We start from the raw sequence: 19736 nt of genomic DNA, 5'->3' as shown, positions 1-19736 counted from the left end.
GCACCATTCCTGGGCAGGCTGCACTTTCTTTCGCGCTGGGCAGCTCTCCTTAAGGGTGCACTCCTTGCGCATGGGGCTCCCCTATGCGGGGGACACCCCTGCGTGGGGTGGCACTCCTTGCGCGCATCAGCACTGCGCATGGGCCAGCTCCACATGGGTCAAGGAGGCCTGGGGTTTGAACTGCGGACCTCCCATGTGGTAGACGGATGCCCTAACCACTGGGCCAAGTCCGTTTCCCACCACTGCCTTTATATCAGTGTTACAATTCTGTTCCTACAATAATAATAATTTTACATTGGTCCATGGGTGCATTCTCCCTTTTTTCTGATCATTCCTCAATCTTGAGGATTTGGGGATGGTGATGCTCACTCTGTTTCTGATGGAGAGGGGTCTTAGATCCCACGGGGCAGATGGAAGGAATTGTTTTGCTTGCTTGTAGTTGTAGATACTGTCCTTTTTTTTTTTTTTTTATGGGTATTGTACATCATCATCCTTTTGTTAGTTGTCTTGGTGTTGTGCTGATGAGTCCGATGAACTGGAGAATAGGTGTTGGCTGCAACTCTGCTGAGATTCAGGGCTCACCCAGCAGATGAACAGCTGGAAGATTAAGTCTCTGGTATATTTATTTTAAAGATTTATTTTATTTCTCCCCCCCCCCCCCCCCCCGTTGTCTGCTCTCTGTGTCCATTCGCTGTGTGTTCTTCTGTGTCTGCTTGTATTCTCATTAGGTGTCTCTGGAAACTGATCCTGGGGCCTTCCAGAGTGGGAGAGAGGTGGTTACTCTCTTGTGCCACCTCAACTCCCTGTTCTGCTGTGTCTTCTTATTTTCCCTCCTCTGTGTCTCTTATTGCATCATCTAGCTGCACCAGCTCTCCATGCTGGCCAGCACTCCTGTGTGGGGTGGCTTTCCTGTGCTGGGTGGCATTCCCACGTGGGCCAGCACTCTGAGTGGGCCAACTCACCATGTGGGCCAGCTTGCCCTCACCAGGAGGCCCTGGGCATCGAGCCCTGGACCTCCTATACGGTGGATGGGAGCCCAATTGGTTGAGTCACGTCCATTTCCCTGGTACATATTTTTAATGGGTATAGTGTTAATTATTGCTTCAAATGAAAGGGACAGAACTATATGTAAGGAAATTATAAATGAGTGTAATTCTGATACATTGGGGAGGTGGGTTAACATAGGTTCCAAGGTAAGGTTCACTGACAGGGTGCCGGTTTCTTGGGGTTGTCTACCCAGCCTATGGTGTCCAGATGTCTCTAGAGCCCTGGGGAGCACCCCTGCTTGAGGCACTGTTTACTGCTGCAGTCGGTGAGATCCTCCTGAGACGTGCATAAACATAACCTCTGAAATGACCTCCTGACTCACTCTGAAATCTCTTAGCCATAAAAACTCTTTTGTGTTTATTATTTTCCCCTTTTGGTCAAGGTCTTTTTCCAAATGCATCACTAGTTGGTGCTTGGTAATAATTCATTGGTGCCAGGGAGGCCTGTCCCTGGGAGTCATGTCCCATACAGTTAGTGGGGCATAGGCAGTGAGTTTATATGCTGAGTTGGCTTAGAGAAAGGCCACATTTAAGTAACAAGGAGCTTTTCAGGAGGTAACTCTTAGGCAATAGGTATTACTAGGCTAAGTTTCAATTTTATAAGAACAAGGGTCCTAAGTACAAGCATCACTATCTAGGGCCTGGCCTATTGGTCTGTCCCCCCTTCGCTAGGCACTGCCATGTGCCCTGGGGATTCTTGCCTCCTATTAGAGAATGCCGCAGGACTCCCCAGAAGGGAGTTTAATATTTTGTAGTTGGGTGGGTCTCCACCCACTGAGATAAGGGATGAAGTCCTGATACATGTGCTGCCTGGATGGACCTGCAGAAGCTATACTGAAAAGAAAGAAGTGGACGCCACCAATCACAAAAGGCTGCATGTGGTCCAGTGCTGCTTATATCAAAGGGACACAACTGGTGAATCCATGGAGGCAGAGAGCAGGTCAGTGGCTGCCTCTGCAGCAGGGGAGGGGAGTGACAGCCAACGAGCACAGAATGGCATGGAATTTCTTTTTCTGGGTGATGAAAATGTTCTAAACTTGTGTTGAGAGAAGGCACATATCTGTTTATATATCACAGAGTTTTGAGTGGGTCAGTCCTAGGGTACGTGAATGACACCTTAATAAAGCTGCGGAGGAAAGGACAGGCCAGTGCCGCGGGCGGGGGGCTCCAGCAGCTTCGGGGTCGCTGGGTCAGCGCCGTCCACCCCGCGCCGGGGGAGCCGGACCGAGGGGCTCACGCCCGACCCTTGGGCGCCGGGGGAAGGGGCGCCGGGCCCTGCGGGTCTTGACCGCGTGCCCCCAGGCGGTGGTGATGGGTCCACCCAGGGCCGTGCAGGCTGCAGCTCTGGGCGGGAGTTCACCGCGAGTTTCTGAAAAAGAAGCAACTGCGGCGCGAATCTGACCCGGCCGGAGTCCAGTCGGGCGGGGGTGGGGCCCGCGCGGGCCAGAGGCGGGGCCTGTGGGTGGGGCGGGGCCGAGGGCGGGGCCTGGTTGGACGGGGCGGGGCCAGGGTGGCCGGGGCGGGGCCGGCGGGGCGGGGCGAGCCCGGGCGGGCGGAACCTGGGCGGGGCCTGCAGGGCCCGAGGGCGGGGCCTTTTGCGAGCGGCCACTCTCGGCTGCCCCCTGGCCCGGCCCGCTCGCCCCGCCCTGGGCGTTTGCTGCCTCCTTTTCCCTTTGGTTTTGTGGGGAGGGGGAAGCGTCGCGGCCAGGTCAGCCGCTTGCGGGCCACAGGCCATGTTGGATCATGTGTCTGTTTTTTAAAACGACATGAAAGTCTACCTCTGCAAAGAGCCCCACCCCCGTCTCTCCAGGCCTCAGTTTCCCTTCTTGAAATGGGCCCAGCCACAGCATGTCCTTCCTCGGTGCGTTGGTGGTGGAGCCACCACGAGGCTGGAGGTGGCGGCTCGGGCGGGCCTGGGCTCCTCTGACCCTCGGAAGGGCCAGCGTGCTGCACAGCTGGCAGCCACTTAGCGCACGGTCTGCATACAGGAGGTGCCCAATGACCGGTGCTCTTCTGTTACCTAAGCTCCTCGGCCAGGCGCATGAGGCTCTCTGTCCCCCACCCCTGCCAGGTAAAATTCTCCTTCAACCTGGAAGGTCCCCAAAGCCTTCCCCGCCTGCCCCGCAGGGGAGCGCTGGTCCCTCCTGGTGCCGCTGCCGTGGCGCTGGCCATTCTGTCCTGGCCGGGCCCCTGGGCCTGCGCGTGCCCTTGCAGCCGCTCCAAGGACACGGGCTCCTCATCTAGGTGGGCCCTGGGTGTGCACCTGCCGAGCAGGTGCAGTGCAGGCAGGCACGTGCGACGACGTGGGCAAGAGGAAACCTGCTGCGTCTGTTCCTTCCCTGAAGCTGCAGACCCTGGCCCGTCTCTCTGGTTCACGAGGGCGGTGTGGACAGAAGCTCCACCTGTGCTGGCTCTGGGAGGTGTCGGCAGGGCTGGCGCTCTGGTCAGCCGTTAGGGCTTTGGCCAGTCTCCGGTGCTTCAGCTGGCTGCCCTGATTTTATGCAGACACGTGCTCGGCTCGAGTCCACTTCAGGCAGGATTAAAGACTCCAGACCCAAGAGGAGGCTGGGCCTGACGTGCCGGGTCCCGCTTCAAAAGGCACCGCAGCCGAGAGCGTCTCCCCGGCCCACGTGCACGGTGCGCCCCAAGGAGCCTCGGCCTGCCCTCCCTCACTTCCGTTCTGGGGTTCCTGGTGTGTGGAATTTAGGTGAATATTTGGTGTTGGTTTCTTTTCCTACAGAGCACCTCTTTGCTTCGCCTCGCTCCTCTGGCCAGGGCTGGCTTGGAGGCTCCCTCCTCAGCACAGCCCCTGCCTCACACCTGAGGCACGTCACCTGCGCAGGACGCGCGTCCTTACCCCACTGCCTGCTCTCACTCGGCCCCTGCACAGACCCCAAGGTTTAACCATCGTCGTCTCATAATTGAGGAGGAAGGCGAGGGGGGGCGTATTTTTCCAGCCCAAGACGGGGGCGTAGAGGGTCCTGGGGCACCTGACGTGCTGTGGGCATCAGGTCACAGCCCGCCCGTCCCTCATCTGGAGGTTGAAGGCAGCTCCCAGGCCCTTCCCGGGCTGAGCCCTGCGCCCACAGCGCGGCCTGGGGAGGGGTGCGTCCAGTGCCCCCACGCCTTCCCGCTCGGTTCCAATTGGAGAAACCAGAGACCCGGCCGCATGGGGACCCAGGGGCGGGGGGCTGAGACCACGGCCTGTGTTCGGGGCGCTAACCCCTCACAGAAGCCCTAAGGCAGTGCCGCTACCAGCCCCACCCGCGCGTGGGGAAACCGAGGCACAGGAGCGCTGGGTGCCCTGCCCGTGCGGCCCGGTGCTCTTTGTTGGAAGTGGTGAAGCCCGCCGCACGGCGCCCGTTTCTGATTTTCCACTGCCTGGGAGTGACCAGGTGTGACCCCTCTTCCCTCCTCGTGGCCCGCAGGGACCACGGCTGGTTCCTGGGATTACGGATGCAGGACTCCCCTTCTGCGGGGGCCGGGGCAGCCGAGAGCAGGGTCTCGTCTGAGAAGGAGCGCGAGAAGCTTCTCTGCGATGCTGTGTAATGTCCCACCACTTCATGGTGCAGTGCTCAACTCGATGATCTCTAAGAGCCCGGGGGCAGGTACAAATTCACACGCGCCGCAGTGTGGTGCTGTGACAGCCACAGACGCTGTGCCTGGTTTACTGATCATTTAGCTCTCGAGTCAGTTTTTTTTTTTTAAAGATTTATTTATTTTTAAAATTTATTTCTCTCCCCACCACCCCCTGTTGTCTGCTCTCTGTGTCCATTTGCTGTGTGTTCTTCTGTGTTCGCTTGCATTCTTGTCAGTGGCACTGGGAATCTGTGTTTCTTTTTGTTGCGTCATCTTGCTGTGTCAGCTCTCCGTGTGTGCAGCACCATTCCTGGGCAGGCTGCACTTTCTTTCGCGCTGGGCGGCTCTCCTTACGGGGCGCACTCCTTGCACGTGGGGCTCCCCTACGCGGGGGACACCCCTGCATGGCAGGGCACTCCTTGCGCGCATCAGCACTGCGCATGACCCAGCTCCTCCTGGGTCAAGGAGGCCCAGGGTTTGAACCACGGACCTCCCATGTGGTAGACGGCCCTAACCACTGGGCCAAGTCTGCTTCCCTCGAGTCAGTTATAAGGGAGCTTGTAAGGGGCTGAATTGTTTTTTTTAAGGAGATACTAGGGATTGAAACCTGGACCTTGTGTGTGTGAGTCAGGTGCTCAACCACAGAGCTGCGCATGCTCCACTGAATTTATTTTTTATTCTTAATTTTTTAAAAAAAGATTTTTTTATTTATCCCCTTCCCCCCTGCGTGTTGTCTGTCTGTGCTTGCTGTCTGCTCTCTGTCTGCTCGTCTTCTTTAGGAGGCACTGGGAACCAAACCCGGGACCTCCCGCGTGGGAGGTGGGTGCCCAACCTCTTGTGCCACATCCACTCCCCACTGAATTTATTTATTTATTTAATTTATTTTTTTATATTTAAAAAAATTTCCCATTGAATTTATTTTTTAAAAGTTGGAGACTTTCCCCGTCAATTCAGCCTTTAAAGGCCAGCTCTGCTTGTTTTGTGCACTTACCACAGAAGGGAATGCTTCTTCGTGTAAACATGGAGAATCACCAGTGTTCTCTCTGGGAAAGAGAGCGGTTCTTTTCATGGGTGAGAACAGTTGTTCTGAAGTAAAGTTCCCGAGCCCTTCCTTCTCCTGATGGAAACAGCGCGGCTGAGGCGGCCCCCTCTCCCTGACACGGTTATAAGTGGGTCTCCAGAGAAATTGCCACAGCGGGTCCCCACGGGCGCCCTGGAAGGGAATCGGCTTCCGTGCAGCTGCTTTCTGAGACAAACCAGGCTTCCAGACGATACCTGGGGTCCAGCCGACACCGGAAGTCCTGCTGCTGAGCTCCCCTGGGCCGGAAGCTCTGAGGACAAGGCTGAATGCGACGCGGTTTTTGGTGGTTTAAGCCCGGGACTGGCTTCCTACCTGGCGGGGAGGTGAAACCAGTGCTGCTCGGCTCTCGGTTCCCCGTGAACATCCTCGGAGGAGTTTGGGTGGCAAGTGACGTTGACCATGATGGATGCTTGGCTGAGACGTCGGCCAGTTGCCGTGCTTTTGGGGTGCTGTGCGCTGGAGAAGGGACCTGTGCCTGCGGCCTTGCCTCCAGCCTCGGTGCCACCTTCGAAGAGAAAACGTGGGTCGCATCCCCTGCAGGAAAAGGTAAGTATGATGAAATCTGCCTGGAAACTGATAAAGATGTCTGGATTGGGGGCCGTGAAATCTTTCTGAAGCCAGGCCTGCTGTCTGCTTTCCCAGCCCCTGTCGGGCCTTACGTGCTGCAGAGGGCTGTGGGACGCTTTCAGAGGCTCAGTTTGCCGTGGCCTTTCACTTCATCAGTCAAAGGGTAATCAAGGGAAGCGGCTGTGGCTCGATCCGCTGGGCTGCCCCGGGGTCACTTCCGGGGCCTCCTGAGAAGGCCGGCTCGCCCGCATGCCGTGGAGCACCGCCTGGGGAGCCCTGACTCAGCAAGGCGACGACAAAGAAGGGAGACAAGGAAGAACACAGAAGAGCGCGCAGTGGATGGACGTAGAGAGCAGACAGCAAGCAAGCTGCAAGGGGGGAGGGAAAATAAAATAAAATACAGACACAAGAACACACAGCGAATGGACACAGAGAGCAGACAGCATGCAAAGAAGCTGTGCGGGGCAGGGGGGATAAAATTAAAAAAAATACCTGTAGAAATAAATATTATTATATAAACATACATTATAAAAAAAAAGTTAATCAAGATCATTGCTCGTCCTCAGCCCCTGACTCTGAGATGACTCCCCTGTCAGGCAGGGCCCGTTTATTAAAGAACACCGTAGGGTCCAGTCCTGCTGCAGGTTTCTCTGCCATTAAGGAGTCAGATGTCCTTGACAATGAAACAGTCGACCGAGAGAGGGAAAAGCACAGTGTGGCCCTGGGCCTCAAGGAGAGAGAAGGTGATATCAGCCAGAGGACAGGTGAGCACGGGAGCTCGGAAGGAGACTGCTGCCGGCCCCGAGACAGGAAGCACAGGGGCTCCACGGCCGGGAGGGCAGGACGACCGGCCCCGGGGGCAGCTCGGGGAGGTGGGAAGGACGTGCCAAGGAGGCCGGCTGGTTCCCCTCCGAGGGCTGAGTCAACGGGACGATGGCGAAGATCCGTTTAGTTCCGGCACGTCGGGCTCGGTCAGCAGTGGGGTGGCTGCAAACTGTGCTCGGGGAAAAGTGAAAAGTGAAGACGTGCCCCCGGGTGCCCCCAAAGAAGGCACGCCGGCCAGGCCCTGCCACCAGCGCCCGATGCCCGAAGAAGACGCGGCCGAACGGGCCGGAGGGAAAGAGGAGAGGGCCGGCAGCGGCTGCCCAGCGGGCTCGGCATGGGCCGGGAGGCTTGGCACGTGCGCGCACAAGTGTGAGGACTCTCGTGTCTCTATTCCCGAGAACTGAGGCTATTTACACGTGCACCAAGACCACCTGTCAGCGGGGGGTGCAAAAGGTTCGAGATTCCTGTAAATGTGACAAGGTGTTTTTTTTTTAAAAAACTCCATTTCAGATTTGCCTCTTTCTTGCTGTGAAAGCGGTAACCAGACACCTGCCCCCGGCCCCCGTTCTGGCGTGCACCGACTCTGCGGTTTACCTGCCCGGGCTGTGCTCACGGGGAAGGCCGAGCACGTTTCCCCTCTGTACTGCCCTTGCCTCTGGTTATTCTGATAATGGCCAGTGGGGTTTATAAGGTTTGCAGAATTCTCCCTAGTTTGAGTGGCTGAAAGGAAAGAACGTTCTTCTTTTTTGATGATGCAAACTGGCTAGTTGAAAGTGCCTGTTCAAATTTCCTTTTGTGAAATGTGTTGTTTAACTTCTTTTATAGGGAAAGGAAGTTTTTTTGCATAGATTTCCTCAGCAATGAGGAAGGGATGCTTTTGGTTGAACCCCCTGTAGCATCAGATTCAATCTTTTCCTAAATAAAAACATTAAAGCTCGTGTGAAATATGTTAAAAAAATGGGTCTGGATTCAAAGAATTTAAAAATTTAAACAGATACTTCTCCACATATTTGCTAGTTAATAAAAACAGTCTCTTACACCTTGAATTTGTAAGAAAACATTCATTTTAAGTGGAGGAAATATATCACCTAAAATAGACCCACTGATCGAAGGTAAGCAAAAATCTCCATGTGGCAGCCTTTCTGCTTTTGCCATGGCACTGTCCTCTTTAGTTCATGATAGGGTTATTTTTGTACTTTTGTAGGAAAAAACTTTAGCAAGCTAGAGCTGGAGGGTCCTTTAATTTTTTCATTTTTTTTTTGTTTTCCTTACTGAAGCCTCAGTTACTTGATTTGAAACGTAAACACTTTCACTGAATACAAATGGAAATGGTGATATATATTAAATCTTATTATTTCTTAAAAAAACGAAGTTCCTTCTGCCTCAGCACTTCACCTGAGCCAGGCTCTGCAACGTCTCGGCTTTTGTTTGGGTCTCCACTTTTAGGAGGGCGGATACAGGAGTTTTTTTTAAACTAAAATAAGGGTATTTGGGTTACATCAGTGTTCCGCGAAGCGCACAGGGGTTCCCGCAGGCCTGCGCGCCTCGCCGCCCGGGTGCCTGTGACCGACGCCCCTCGCCGTGTGGCCCGTTCGTCGGATGCAGGCGCTCGGAAGCTCCTTTGGCTCAAGGCTCGCGCGGGTCCAGGCCGGCTGCACACAGCGTCGAAAAGGCGGCCGCGGAGGGGACAGAGGCGGTCGCGGGCTCGGGGCTGCCTCGAGGGACGGAGGAAAAGTCCGCCTCCGGTGGTCTCGGAACCTGAAGTGACAGCAACAAGCGGGGGCTTCCGAGTCGCTGGCGGGGGCAGCAGACGAGCGCCAGCCGGGCCGGTGCCCCAGGACGGGTCGCCAGGACAGCGGCCCTGAGCCGGGGGCGAGGTCGGCCTGGGTCGCTGGGAGGTCACTGGGAGGTCACTGGGAGGTCGCTGGGAGGTCGCCGGGAGGTTGCTGGGAAGTCACTGGGAGGTCACTGAAAAGTCACTGGGAGGTCACCGGAAAGTCACTAGGAGGTCACTGGGCGGTCGTTGCCCTTGGCCTGCAGGAGCGCTGGCCGAAGGGGCTGGGGAGAACAGGAGAGGCCTGGGGGGTAGCGGGGGGAGCGAGCCTCCAGCCCCCCAGCCGCACTGCCCGACTTCTGGGTGGGGTCATGCCCCCCGCGGACTCGGCTGGAGAGGGCTTCGTAGGCAGGTGGTCCCGCTGGATGAGGGTGGCCCTGGTCCAACGATGGGTCCTCGCCGGAGACCGGCTGCAGCCCCATGCCAGAGTGCCCCCAGCGGAAGGTGCCCAGAGGACCCGCCCCCCACAAGAGCCCCCGCAGGGCTCCCACACCTTTGCTTGCGCTTCTGGCCTTGGGCACCAGGAGCACGCACACTTTGTTTTTTTAAAGATTTATTTTTATTTATTTATCTTCCCCGCCACCCCGTTGTCTGCTCTCTGTGTCCATTCGCTGTGTGTTCTGTGTCCACTTGCATTCTCGGTGGCACTGGGAATCTGTCTCTTTTTGTTGCGTCGTCTTGCTGAGTCAGCTCTCCGTGTGTGCGGTGCCTCTCCTGGGTGGGCTGCGTTTTTTGTGCAGGGTGGCTCTCCTTACGGGTGCACTCCTTGCACGTGGGGCTCCCCTACATGGAGGACACCCCTGCGTGGCACGGCACTCCTTGCGCACATCAGCACTGCGCATGGGCCAGCTCCACACGGGTCAAGGAGGCCCGGGGTTTGAACCCTGGACCTCCCATGTGGTAGGTGGACACCCTATCCATTGAGCCAAATCTGTTTCCCAAGCACATGTTGTTTTAAGCCGCTCAGGGGTACACTGTGACAGCATTTCTAGGAAACTAGCACCATTTCTCAAAAAATGCGATTTGTGTCCTCATAATATCTAAGTGCAGTTTATTAGCACTACCTTTTTAGAATCATCCCGACGTCTTAAATCTAGTTATGGAACAGAAGACAAACACCCTGGACCTCAACAGCCTGAAGGTGACACCATGAGAAAAGCGGGGGTGTGCGGGAAGGAGAGTGGAGACTCTGAGTTGAAAGCCGAGACACACGTGAATACCCCAGTTCACCGCCTTCCAGAGCACGGGCTCGGCAAGCTGGTGTAGACACCGCAAAGCCGAGGCTCGGGGAGAGCGGACACGGTCCCCGGAAGAACCAGGAGGGGCGCTGGCTGCGGGGCGCCCTGGGCCAGTGAGCAGGGTCGGTTGGTGGGGGGGCCCTACCCCGCGGCCCAGCCCTGCAACCTTGGCCAGTGACCACCCCAAGCCTCAGGCCTCTCTTCTGAGAATCAGGGCTGGCGGGGGGCACCAGCGTCCCAGGGCTGCTGCGGGGACAGACGCATGGAACAGCGTGTGTCAGAGCGCCCATGGATACCCTTGTGCACTGTCTGAAATCCCCTGAAGCAGTTTGGGATGATTTATGAATTCCAGAAAGAAGGAGAACGTTTGTAAACTGGTCTGTCCCTCTGGGCGTGAGCCCCTTTGATTGTATTAGACTCAGCTGAGGAAACTTTGATTGACTTGTTAAGATCAGGGCTTCGATTAGACCGTCAGTGTGACTCGGGTGGAGTGCCCGCCCCCTTGGTGGGCTGACATAAACGGACACTCACTCAAGGAGACACACAGAAGAGGGCACAGAAGAGGAGTGAACGTGGTCATGTCGTCCTGCCACGTGGCAGAAAGGAGAAGGCTCAAACAGCTGAAGCCGCGGGAGGAGAGACGAGCCCCGTGCCAGCCTATGGGAGAGAAGGCTGCGCCCCAGGGTGGGCGGCCATCCTGCTTCAGCACGTGGCAACTGACTCGGGTGGGACAGGAACCTCGAGCTGGGCTCTCGAGGGCCTTGGGACTGTAAGCTTTTGCCCCAAATAACTACCCTTTATAAAAGCCAGCAGATTTCTGGTGCTCTGCATCAGCATCCCCTTGGCTGACTAACACATTCTGCCCAATCTGTTTTCGTGGTAGTTTAGAAGTTAAAATACACAAAAGAACTTACCTCAAATGGGCTAGAAAAGGGGTCAAAAAACAGATTTCTCCAAAGAGAAAGGGATTGAAAAATGAATATGGCAAGGTGTAAACATTTGGTGAATCTGGGGAGGGTATATGAAGCTCTTTGAGTTTTGCAACATTTCTGTAAGATAGAGATTTTTTAAAAGAAAGAACGGTATAAAGATTGGAAAGGAAAGAGGAATGCAAAAAGGAAAGCCACCCCAACAGAGATTTAAAAAATATTTGTATAATTTCACGAACTTTCTTAGCACAGCAGAGCAAGTTTTCTGATTGAACTAATTCCCAAAAAGTGCTTCTTCCACGGCAGCCACTTTGTTTTGCTCTGAGCCCTAAGAGGGGGTGGGTGAAGGTGGCGGTCCCCGTGGGAGGGGCGGGCGGAGGGGAAGGGCTGTCAACCTGCCCCACTGGTGGACCTCTGGGCCCCGGGCTCCCGCGAGAAGTTGGATGTTGTGGCCAGGAGCCAACCTGGAGACAGGTTGATGGTGCTTCCAGAAGGTTCCAGCAGGAAACGCAGCCACGAGAACACCCTGGCCCTGGAGTTCAGTCTTGAGGACCACTGTGCCAGGTCCTGGGGTGCCTCTCGGGACCTCTCGTGGTGTACCCCTCATGCTGGCCCTTGGTTGGCTCGAGCCACCACAGTCCTGGCCACTCTGTGTCCCGGCGTGGGGCAGCCACGGCCTTTCGATGTGGAGCCTTGTCCTACCTCTGGTTGTCCAGCTCCCGCTGGCGTCAGCCAGGGCAGCGCTGCCGAGAAGGGTTTGGGGTGGCCCGGAAGGCGCTCCGCCTGCCCCTGAGTGCTCCCCTGACCGGCCCAGGCAGGGTCTGGGGCTGCAGCCACAGTTGCCCATGGACTGGTGGACCCGAGAGGGGCTCAGGGGAGGGAAGACGGCTGGAGGGGCGCAGCCTGCAGAGCTGGGTTGCCCGGGCGGGGGGCCCGTGGCAGGAGCTGCGGGTGCACCTGTCCTTCCCGGGGGCTTTGTCCCTCCATGGACGCGCATGCAGGGAGGGGGAGCCCCTCGTTCCCGGGGAGGACCCCGCCCTGCGTGCCGTGGGCTCCGTCCGCTCGCTGGCTGTCTGCTCTGTGGCTGTGCTCCCCAAGCCGCTTGGGGCAGTCTGGCTGGGCAGCTGTGACTGTCCCCCTCCAAGGAAAGAGGCCTCTGGCCCACATGCCAAGGGTGAGTGTCCGGCGGGCACAGCCCCCACCCACCTCTGCCGTGGCCCCCACGCGGATCCAGGGCGCGGCCTGCTCTGCAGCTCCACGGGCACCTGTCTGGCCCTGACACCCTGCGCTGGCCGGGCCACCTTCCCACCTGTGTAGGGGATGATGGGGGGATGGTAGGGAGAGTGGGTGTTGAGGGGTCAGGGGGCATCGTGGGGAGATGATGGGTAGGGCAATGTTTGGAGGGGGTGGGAGAGGGTGGGAGGCAGGGGGCGGGGAAGTTGACTCTGTTGGTTTTTAACGTTGTGCCATGTGCATATATAACCTATTAAAATGATATATTTTTAAAACATTATATATTTTAGAAAACCAATAAATGGAAAGACGAGATTTAGAAGCAAGTCTGGGTCGGCGCACAGGGAGGCCCGAGGTTGGAAGGTAATCGGGGTTTCCTGGAAGCAGGTGGTGGAAAGTCATTGCACACACCCACGGGGCCTCGGGAGAGCGGAGCCTCCACCTGCCTCCCAGCCCCGTGGCGGGAGGGCCGCTAGCCCGCGCGGGCCGGGCGGGCGTGGGGGGGGGCTGCCTCTGCGCGCTCTGCCCCCGGAAGCCTTTTCCCGTGCCGGGGCGCGGCACGCCCCAGCCTTCCCAGGGACCCCGGTCTCTTCTCCGAGATGCCGGGTCTCTGGGAGTGTGAGAACGTTACGAATAAGCCATCTAGCAGCTCACGAGGGGAGCAGGCGAGACGGCGCGAGGGGGACACGCACCCGGCGCTCCGCAAGCGATGCCCGCTCTCCCCTTCAGGTCGCACGGGTCGCGGGCGACGCATGGGCCCCGCGAGGCGCCCGCCGGGCCCCGCAGCCTCCCTGCAGCTTCGCCCAGCTCCGGGGGTGCAGCCTGGAGGGGCATGGGGGGCAGGGCGTGGGGAGGGGCCGGGCGGGCAGTCCCACTCCAGGCCCCGCGGCTCCATCCAAACTGCAGACGCCCTCGGGCCTCAGTTTTCCCACCTGCGAAAAGACCTGTTGCGAAGACCAACGGCTAGAGGTTGCGAGCAGCAGAGGGCGCTCGTGAAGCGCGGCTGACCTTTGTCACGGGGTCCTGTCGGAGCCCAGGGCCGAGGGGCTGGGGCGAGGAGCTGCTGAGCCAGGAGCGGAGCAGCTGCAGCCGGGAGCGGCCGGTTTGGCGGCCGCAGCAGAGCCGTAGGCACGGCCCACCGAGGCAGGCCTGCGCCCGGGGCTGGGCCGGGACGAGCCGGGGAGGCGTCTTGGGGGCCGGGGTCCAGGCGGTTGGCAGGGAGGCCCAACAGGCGGCGCGGCCTCTGCAGCACCGGCGCCTCCTCCCTCTAATCTAGACTGATGGCCCGGCGGGGCCCAGGAGCCTGGCTGCCGGGAGAGGACGACGCCAGCGTGATGGATGTGATGCGGGGCCAGCCTCCCGGCCAGCCGGCCCCCACTGGACGCCAGGGTCCCCCGCGGGGTGGACGCTGCGATGGGGGGTCTAGGGGACCCCCTGCCTAGACCCCTCCCAGCCCCGGCGTCCCTGGAGCATGGAGTCCTCCTACCCCCGCCCACACTTGGCCAGCCTCTCTGTCCACGCCCCAGTAGCCCACCCCCCGCCACGGCCTGCGCCTCCTCTGTTTCCCTGCCCCCTGCTGCCTCCCTCGCCCGACGGGACCCCGAGGCCAGGCCCTGCCCCCTCACCGCGGGGGCCGCCGCCACAGACCAGCACCCTGGGGCTTGAAGCAGCGTTAGCCCTCGTGTAGCGGGGGACCAGAATCCCAGGGTCCGGGAGTGGGCGGGGCTGGTTCCCGGAGGCGCCGGGCACGGCCTCTGCCCGCCCCCTCCTGGCTCCCGGTGGCCCGGGCGCTCCTGGGCTGTGGCCGCTTCCCCCTGGCTCGGCCTGCGTCACCGTGTCCTCCCTGCATGTCCCTTCGCCCCCTTCTGTCTCCTGTAAGGACCCTCCGAAGGTTTAGGGCCCCCCACTGTGGGGTGGTCTCGACTTGACCCTCTCCTCAATTTCACCTGCAAAGACCCTGTTTCAGGCTAGGCCACGCTCATGGGTTCCGAGTGGATGTGGACTTTTGGGGGTACGCAGGGAAAACCTGGCCAGGGTCTCTCTCCTCCTTGCCTGGGGGTGTGGCTGCTCTCCCCTGCCTCCCCCGTGCAGCCTCCCCGGCTTGGAGCCCCCAGCCCTGAGCGTGGCAAGTCCAGCACTCTTGCCACGTGCACCTGTGGAAAGCGCAGCAGCGACGTCACTCGGGGATGGCCACATCGCTTGGGGACGGGCGCTTGCTGCTCTCTGAGGGCAGGATGAGTTTGAATGGGTGTTCTGTCTCCCTTTTGGGTGCCTGAGGCGCCTCCAGCAGGCAGGGAGAGGAGCTGTGATCTGTGGCTTCGGTCACCTGGGGCAGGTGGCAGGCTCTGCGCCGGGGGTGGGGGGGGCTGACGCCAGGCAACGTTGCCACCCACGGCACCCAGGGGCTCCGGGACCGCGGCGGGTGCAGGCGGGGGCAGGGGGAGAGGGGTCTGGTGCTCCAGATGGCAGGGCAGCTGGGAGCATACCCTCCTGGGCCTCTTATAGCTCCCAGCCTGGGCTTCAAACAGTCGGTGCTCCACGAATGCTGAATGTTGCACTCTCACAGGTGCTTGTGGAAAGAGCTTTGGACAGGGCTTTGAGGGCCCAGGGACTTTGCCCCCCCGTGATGCTAAGTGAGCATCTCCTCTCTGAGTCCCAGTTTCCTTGTCAGTCAAGTGGAACCATCCTCTTCCCTCTTTTCAGACGAGGAAACTGAGGCAAAGGGCGACAAAGCTACTTTGTGGGGTTACACAGCCGGTGAGAGGCAGCTGGGGTTTCAGGATTCCCTGTGCCCTGAAGCCTAGCTGTGCTCCTGGGCCCCCCCCCCTGGGTGCACGTGCTCCTGGGTTGTTCGGTCTGGGGTGGGGTGGGATGGGGGTACTGGCTTGGGCGAACTGTGGCTTCTTGTCTCCATCTGTGGCAGTTTGATATTATTTATGATTTCCAAAAACAGATCTTGGTTATGTTTGTTAACTGGTCTGTTCCTCTGGTGTGATAACCCTTTGATTGTATTAGATTCACCTGAGACATCAAATTACGTTAAGATTAGGGCTTTTGGGAAGCGGATGTGGCTCAACTGATAGGGCATCCCCCTACCATATGGAGGGTCCAGGGTTCGATACCCAGGGCCTCCTGCCCCACGTGGTAAGCTGGCCCACACGCAGTGCTGATGCGCGCAAGGAGTGCTGTGCCGCACAGGGGAGCCCCACGTGCAAGGAGCGTTCCCCACAAGGGGAGCCGCCCTGCGTGAAAAAAGTTCAGCCCGCCCAGGAGTGGCACTGCACACATGGAGAGCTGATACAGCAAGATGATGCAACAAAAAAGATGCAGTTTCCCAGTGCCTCCTGATAATGCAAGCAGACACAGAAGAACACACAGTGAATGGACACAGAACAGACAAGGGGGGATGGAGAAGTGGAGAGAAAAATAAAACTAGGGCTTTGATCCAACCAAAGCATCAGAGTGAGACTCATTAGTGCTGGGTCCCAGCCCCCTTGGGCTGATAAAACAGACTTTCACACGGAGCTAAACACACAGAGAAGAAAACACAGAGGAAGAGGGACGGCTCATTAGACATGGCAGAGGCCCTGGGAAGAGAGACGAGACTTACACCAGCCTACCGCTGAGATGGGAAGGAGCTGGGACCACGGAGCCTTAAGAGGAGGAGGCAGGCTGAACCCTCACGGATGCCATCTTTCTTCACACATGGCCAATGACTTGGAATGAGAAAGTTCTTATGGTACCTTGACTTGGACTCTTTAGGGTGTTGTGACTAAGCTTCTACACCAAATAAATCCCCTGTGTAAAAGCCCACAGAGTTCTGGTATCTGCATCAGCACCTTTTGGCTGACACCGTCTTAGACCCAGAGTTCTGATGGGCAGGGGCTCCAGGTGCCTGGCCCTGTGCACGCCTCTGTAGTTTGGGATATGGTGGTTCTTACCCCATCTGTGCTGGCTTGGAGCTCTGTGCCCCAGGAAAAGGTGTTCTTAAACCCAACCCATTCCTGTGGATGTGAACTCTTATAAATAAGACTTTAAAGGTAGGGCTGCAGTCAAGGGGTGGCCCAGCTGAATTGGGACGGGTGTTAACCCTATCCCTGGAGGCTCATTAGCCTTTCTCTTCTTGGGGTTCATAAATAATCTCAACCTGCCACACTCTACCCTCTGAATCCCCCAAAGACATTACAGTAATCAAAAAGCCTTAAATCCTTTCAGGAGCAATGCTAAGTACCAAATCACATCACCATCAGTTAGAGAAGTACAGTTTGTCTTGGGGCAAAGTCCCTTCTGGCTGTAGAACTGTGAAACTTACAAAACAGTTTATCTGCTTCCAATACATAGAGGGACAGACATAGGATAAACAGGCATTTATCCTGTGCAACATTTGCATTACCATAAGGAAAATTTGGGAGGGAAACATGAGTCATGGGTCCCCAACAGTTCCCAAAACCATTAGATTTCAACGTCTGAGAATCACTCTCAAGACGATCACTTCTCATTCTCCTTGGGGCCTCATGGGGGCCCACTCTTTCCGCAGGCTTGCCCAATGGTCATATTCTCAGTTCTAACCTCATCAAGCATCTGGATGGGGACTGAGCTCCACACCTCACCCTCTGAGAACCTTGGGGTAATGGCCACATTTTCCTTAATCTGTGGCGTAGAGTCTCAACCTCCTCAGAACAGTGAGGAGATGCCGTGCCTTCCCTAGCCTGTGGGGAACAGGCCCACCCCCTGAGAGGTCTGGGGCGGTGACTGCCTCTCCCCAACCCTCGGGGAATGTCTCCACCCTCTCTGTACACTGGGGTGGTCAAACTTTCCCTGAACAGTGGGCTGGAACATCCCTCCTCTTCAAATGCTGGGGCAAACTCACCCTCTCTGTACACGTGGGTGGGGTCCCTCTCTTGGCCCAAGGAAATGTCTTAATTCCAGACCTCAGCTTCCACGGTTTTCTTCTCAAAGCCTTTCCTCCTTCCATCCCCCCATTCCCTTAGTCCAGGATGACAGCAATTTTGTACATACAGATCTCACAAAAAAGCTTGTTGGCTTAGCATGCAGGAAGCCGGGGTCCAAGCCACCAGGCAGTAAGACTTTCCACAGACTTTCCTGGATAACTGCAATTGCAATCCTGACAAATTCCAAGTTTAATCAATTCCTGAAATGGGGCACTATCCTCTGGTGGCTTGATTTCCAGAGGCTTGGAGTCAGTCTCTGATTTCTTTGTGCCCAACAACTCAGTTCTCAGCTTATCTCTTTCCTTTTGTGTTTTGCTACAAACTGAAAGAAGAAGCCAGCTGCATGCTCTAAGTTTACTTTAGAAAGCTCTTCAGCCAAACGTCCAATCCCACCACCTTCTAATTCTGCCTTCCATATAATATCAGGAGTTAATCTTGCTAAGTTCTCTGCAACTTTAAAACACGAATTGCCTTTCCTCCGTTTCATTTCCTTTTAAGGCCTTATCAGAAATAACTTAAACTCCATATTCCTACCAATAGTTTCTTCAAAACATTCTAGGCCTTTTCCATCAAGCATCTCACAATTCCTCCAAAAAATACCCCTTACCCATCTATAAAACTGTTTCAGCATTTTTGGTAATTGAATCAGACTCTACCCCACTCCTGGTACCAAATTCTGTATTAGTGGGAAGTGGACTTGGCCCAGTGGTTAGGGCATCCGTCTATCACATGGAATGTCCGTGGTTCAAACCCCAGGCCTCCTTGACCTGTGTAGAGCTGGCCTATGCGCAGTGCTGATGCGCACAGAGAGCCGGGTCACGTAGGGGTGTCCCCCGCGTAGGGGAGCCTCACACACAAGGAGTGCACCCCATAAGGAGAGCCACCCAGGGCGAAAGAAAGTGCAGCCTGCCCAGGAATGGCGCCGCACACACGGAGAGCTGACACAGCAAGATGACGCAACAAAAAGAAACACAGATTCCCATGCCCCTGACAACAACAGAAGCGGACAAAGAAGACGCAGCAAATAGACACAGAGAACAGACAACTGGGGTGGGGGGTGGGGGGAATTAAATAAATAAATAAATCTTTTAAAAAATTTCTGTATTAGTTTTCAAAAGGGTGTTGATACAAAGTACCAGAAATCGGTTGGCTTTCATAATGGGTATTTATTTGGGGTAAAAGCTTATAGTTACAAGGCCCTAAAGAGTCCAACTCAAGGCTGCCACGTGTTGAAGCAAGATGGTTGCTGATCTCTGCCTGGTCTCTCGGGCCTTCTCAGCTGCTCAGCTGCTCTGTTCTCTCTGACTGCAAACTGTCAGGTGAATTGCTCATCTCTCTTCCCAGGGCTTTAGCTGTTTGAGCCTTCTCCTTTCTGTCATATGGCAGGACTGAAATGACCAAATTCTCTCCTCTTCCATGTGTCTTCTTGAGTGGGTGTCCATTTATATAGGCCAACCAAGGGAGCAGGGACTCAACTTGAGTCATGCCTTACTGATTTGACCAAATCAAAGCCCTAATCTTAACAGATAATTTAATCAAGGACCCTCAACTGAATCCAATACAATCAAAGAGTATCACACCCATTATAAACATAATTTTTGTCTTCTTGGGATTTATAAATAATATCAAACTGCCACAGGAGGACTTACAGGGAAGGTCACAGAGAAAAAAAGCCAGAAGCTGAAAGAGAAGGGAGAGACCAGGAGAGGCTGCCAGGTGCACTGCCCTGTGACAGAGGAGCCCAGGACAAAGGATTGCCGGCAGCCAGCCCCAGAACTCCAGACTTTGGGGAGAAAGCATCATCTTTTTTTTTTTTAAGATTTATTTTTATTTATTTCTCTCCCCTTCCCCTCCCTGCCCCCAGTCTGCTCGTGTCCATTTGCTGCATGTCCTTCTGTATCTGCTTGCATTCTCCGTGGCACTAGAAATCTATGTCTCTCTTTTGTTGCATCATCTTGCTGCATCAGCTCTCCATGTATATGGCATCACTTCTGGGCAGGTTGCATCTTTTTTGCACAGGGTGGCTCTCCTTGCAGGGCACACTCCTTGCACATGGGGCTCCCTTACATGGAGGACACCCCTGCGTGGCACAGCACTCCTTGCGCACATCAGCACTGTGTGTGGGCCAGCTCACCACACGGGTCAGGAGGCCCTGGGTTTGAACCTTGGACCTCCTATATGGTAGGTAGATGCTCTATCAATTGAGCCACATCTGCTTCCCATCAGCATCATCTTGATGACATTTTGATTTTGGACTTCTCCTCACTTCAAATCCATGAGCCAATAAATCCCCATTGTTTAAGCCAAGCCAGGGCATGGTATTTCAGCAGCCGGGAAACCAAAACATCATCTTAGTTCTTTGAGCAGCATCTTCTTCCCAGGTGTGCACACCTGGCAGAACAGGGGCCACCAAAGATGCCCACATCTTAGTCCCTGTGTTAGGGTCCATGGG

The sequence above is a fragment of the Dasypus novemcinctus genome, chromosome 24, assembly GCF_030445035.2.
Source record: "Dasypus novemcinctus isolate mDasNov1 chromosome 24, mDasNov1.1.hap2, whole genome shotgun sequence".
Taxonomy (NCBI): Eukaryota; Metazoa; Chordata; class Mammalia; order Cingulata; family Dasypodidae; genus Dasypus; species Dasypus novemcinctus.
Note: the sequence above shows the minus strand (reverse complement) of the source record.